The 4,309-nt window shown below is 37.7% G+C and overlaps 1 non-coding gene across 1 annotated transcript; it reads right to left on the bottom strand.

Annotated features, from left to right (window-relative positions):
- Window positions 1-3,870: 3,870 nt before the first annotated feature.
- Window positions 3,871-3,977, bottom strand: LOC131902846 (U6 spliceosomal RNA). Its single transcript, XR_009377131.1, has one exon. It is a non-coding gene; the product is annotated as a U6 spliceosomal RNA (small nuclear RNA).
- Between the last annotated feature and the right edge of the window lie 332 nt (window positions 3,978-4,309).

Genomic DNA, 4,309 nt, shown 5'->3' with positions numbered 1-4,309 from the left:
AAAACATTTGTCCTAGAAAAGCTAATAATTATATTTGATATGTTATGTGGTTAAATGAGACCTCAGTCTTACAGTCTCTGATGAGAAAATGCAGACCACAGATACAGTCAAGGCTGCTGTGTGTGTTCACATGTATTCATGTTCCGGTGTGTGTGTGTGTGTGTGTGTGTGTGTGTGTGTGTGTGTTAACAATAACAGCATCTGTTCAGTGCTTACTTTGTTTCAGAAATTTTTCTTAGCACTCTGCCTTTACTACTGGTTACCATCACAATAACCCTGTGGAATAATTCCTATGGCTATCCTTACTTTATATTCGAGGAAACTGAGGCAGAGAGATGTGATAAGAGCCAAATTTCAAACTGAGTAAGTGATAAATCTAGGATTTGAACCCAGTTGTTCTCAGAGTTTGCCTGGGATTTGTGGGGGGGGGTAGATTACATTGTTAATTGTAATATTTTTCTCAATTTTCTACTTTATTATAAAATTAATACATGACTGTTATTTTAATTTTTATATCACTTATTAATGTGTATCTTTTTATAGCCATTATTTTTATGTCTCTCTCCTATTTTCTTTCTTTTTTCATTTTATTGAATGTAAGTTTTTTCCTTGCATATTATATTCTGATTACCATTTCTCCTACCTCTACTCCCCTAAGGTCCTTCCCACCTCCCCTCCCTTTCTGGATCCACTCACTTTCTGTCTCTCTGTAGAAAACAAACAGGCTTCTAAGGATAATAATAAAATAAAACAGAACTAACACATTAGAATTGGACAAAACAAACAAAGAGAAGGAAAAGAGCTGAAAAGGAAGCAAAAGAAAGAGAGACCCACTCATTCACACACTCAGAAATCCCATAAAAAAATCTAAACTGGTGCAGATCCATGTAGGCCCTGTACATGCTGCCCTAGTCTCTGAGAGTTCATATGAGCTTTGCTCATGTAGACTTAGAGGACCTTGTTTTCTTAGTGTCCTCCATTCCTTCTAGCTCTTACACTCTTTCCACCTCATCTTCTGTGGGTTTCTCTGAGCACTGAGGGGAGGGATTTGAAGGAGACATCCCATTTAGGGTGGAACACATCAAGGCCTCATTCTCTGCATAAAGCCTAGCTGTGGGTCTCTATTTATTTCCATCTGCTGCAAAAGGAAACTTCTTTGATGATGTCTGAATGTAGTCAGAAGTTTTCCTATGTCCCGCCTGTATGTATATTTCTAATCTTGTACCCATATAGTTCATTTAACAATATAGTGCAATTTGCTAATCCTTGAATGTTATTATTACCAACTATTAGGATATAAAGATATAAAGAAATGAAAGTTAGTAGTTAGACATTACAATTGAACTTGTAGCCATATTAGGCATGTTTTCAAGGTCAAGAAGAGTTATATTTTAGATAGACAGGTCATCTTCAAATCCTTCAGAGATCTACAGAATATGGCATTTAAAATGTTTTAATAACATAGACTTTTTTCTTTTTATTGTGACTATGAGACATGTCTGCTCCTGACAGCACTAATCTACTTCAGAGACGATATGGGCATTGAAGAAAATGCATATGGAGTTAACTTTCATTGTAGCAAAAGTTAGCCACTGTGCAACAAAGTGCCCTCACATTGACTGCTGACAGTATGCTATCCAAAATAGACAAACAGGACACAAAACAAAGGACTACTGATCCTTGCCAAGAAAAGTGTGGTTACAGCTTTGGCAATAAGCATCCTCTGAGGCCAGGAAAATATGACACCATTGCTGAAGTGGCTTTGCAATCTGGAAAAGGTACAGTGTCCCTTCCTTCAAAGGCAGCTGAGGAAGCAGTGAGCCAATGGCTTCTGGTGTGCAGTGGAACAGTAGCAGAACAGTTATTCTTGAAGGAGTAACTAGGCTGACGGAGTATAATCTCTCAATGTTAGACTGGTATTTAATAAAGGAGATAAAGCCACCCAAAAGCCTAGAAGAATGGGCAGCCAAATTCCCAAACACCAGCAATTTCCAGAGTTTAAAATCCTGAATCATGACAGGACACTGGCAGAATTCAGGTTTATTTGGTACATGGAATACTTGCACCAAATGTGAGGTTGAGCTGTGGGCCTTGTGTACATCCTACTTCACAAATGAATCTGTCAGATACGCTAAGCCTGTAGGCCAAAGATGATGCCCCAACATGCAGAGAAATCTCAGGTGACTGTCCAGGCAGCTGGCTGTTTCTGACATAACTCATTTTTTAGAAGTCCCTTGTTTGCACTTCCTGTTTTACTATATAATATTATTGCCTTCTCAGGTCTCTGATGAGTTGAAGATTAGATAGTTACAGTTACAGTTTTCCCTGTTAAGAAATTCAAAAAAGAAACTCAATAAAAGGTGTTAAGTGTATAAGTTTGAAAGACATCATAAGATAGTTTTCTGTTGGCAACATAAGTTAGGACAGAAAGTGAATTAGGTACATTTTGTACTCACCAAAATAAGATAGATAATGGAATATTTTCTCTGAATTTGTCAAATGCAAATAGACAAGACATTGTCGATGTATTTATTGCTTGTATATATTGTATATAGTTATTGTACTTATTGTATATAGTTTTCTTATATTAGTTATAATTTTTTATTTTTATTAGACAAAAAAGGAGAAATGTGGTGATATTTTATTTATGTGTTAATAAATAAAGCTTGCCTGGAGATCAGGGGGGAAAGGCCAGCCATTTTAATTAAGCAAAGAAGTCAGGGTCAGGCAGCACATGCCCTTAATTCCTTACCAGTCAGGATCTCTGTGTGTTCAAGGCTACACTAGAGAACAGAGCCAAGCATGGTGACACATGCCTTTAATCCCAGTACCAACCATAGAGACCTGGAGTTCTGTACAGACAGACAGAAAGTGACAACTGTGTAGGAAGAGGAAGTGAGGCAGCTGGGCTAAGAGAGCCAATGAGAGGGCAGAAAAGCAAGGCATATAAAGCCTGGGTAGACAGGAAGTTGCACCATTTAGAAACTGCAGAGTTGGTGAGGTAAGGTTGGCTGGTGGCTTTCCCTATTTTCCTGATCTCTAAGGCTTTAACCCAAATTTCTGGCTCCGTGTTTTTTATTTAATAAGACCATTTAGAAATTCATCTGCATCTGAGCAAGGTATTGATCTCTGAGTATAGTAGAATGTCATTAGGAGTCATTTTATTGTTACTTTATTTAGAACAATAGTATTTGGTTTTACTCTATGTTCCTGGGCTATCTAGTCTCGGGTTTTTGATCACCCAAGCAGGGTCAGTTATGGGTTCCATCTTGTGAAATGGGCCTTAAGCCAAATCATACATTGGCTGGTTGCTCCCACGGGTTTTATGTCACTATTACACTAACATATCTTGCAGGTAGAATACCATTCTAGATCAAAGAGTTTGTGGCTGGGTTAGTGTTTACATTGCTCTTTTGGGGGCATGCAAAATACCTTCCTGTACCAAAGACATGGAACATAGAGGTAAGTAAAGGCTTTATGTAAGCACCTGTTTGACTTTCCCATGTTAAATGAGTTGCGTAGGTATTGTCTTCAGCAATATAACCTTGTGGTCAGTTTGCTGAGAGCAGCCCATAGTCTTAACAACAGCTAGGTTGTTTGGGAATTCCCATGGGAGCCCTTTGGCCAACAACTCAATTAGATATAACCCAATCCTGGTATTGGAAGCTTAATTTGGTGACAAGAGATGGCTTGTTAGGGCTCTGTCTCCTCAATCATTTGGTGATTTTGGTTAGATTGCCTTCATATATGTATATATTTTAGGGAGTTCCTACTGTATTAGGTTTCCATACTACACCTTAAAAGGCCTTTAATTTCAGCTATCTCTCCCCATATTCTCACCTTCATCCCTCTCTTCTCTCCCCACTTGAAAAAATTATGGAACACTTCACAAATTTGCATGTCATCCTTGCACTGTGATCATACTAATCTTCTCTGTATTGTTCCAATTTTAGTATATGTGCTGCCAAAGCAAGCACGGGGAAATAAATGTCACATTATATAAGGTAAGAATACATTCTGTAAGTTTCTCTATGAAGAAAAAAGAGTATAGGTTTGTACTAATTTTCTTTATATTAATCCACAAGCCATATAACAAGCATTAAGCTTTTGTGATTTGGAATTGACAAAGCTGGTCATGCACACACAAAACAATATCATTAAGTTTATCATCTTCATATGAAACAGAAAAAAGTGATCCTAAGGAGAAATTTTTTGTAAACACAGAGACAAACAGACATAACTGTACACACACACACACACACACACACACACACACACACACACACACACACACTTTCTCTCATAATTG

Source organism: Peromyscus eremicus, chromosome 1 (genome assembly GCF_949786415.1).
Source record: "Peromyscus eremicus chromosome 1, PerEre_H2_v1, whole genome shotgun sequence".
Lineage (NCBI taxonomy): Eukaryota > Metazoa > Chordata > Mammalia > Rodentia > Cricetidae > Peromyscus > Peromyscus eremicus.
The sequence above is the reverse complement of the archived record's forward strand: the minus strand, read 5'-3'. Positions and strand labels throughout refer to the sequence as shown.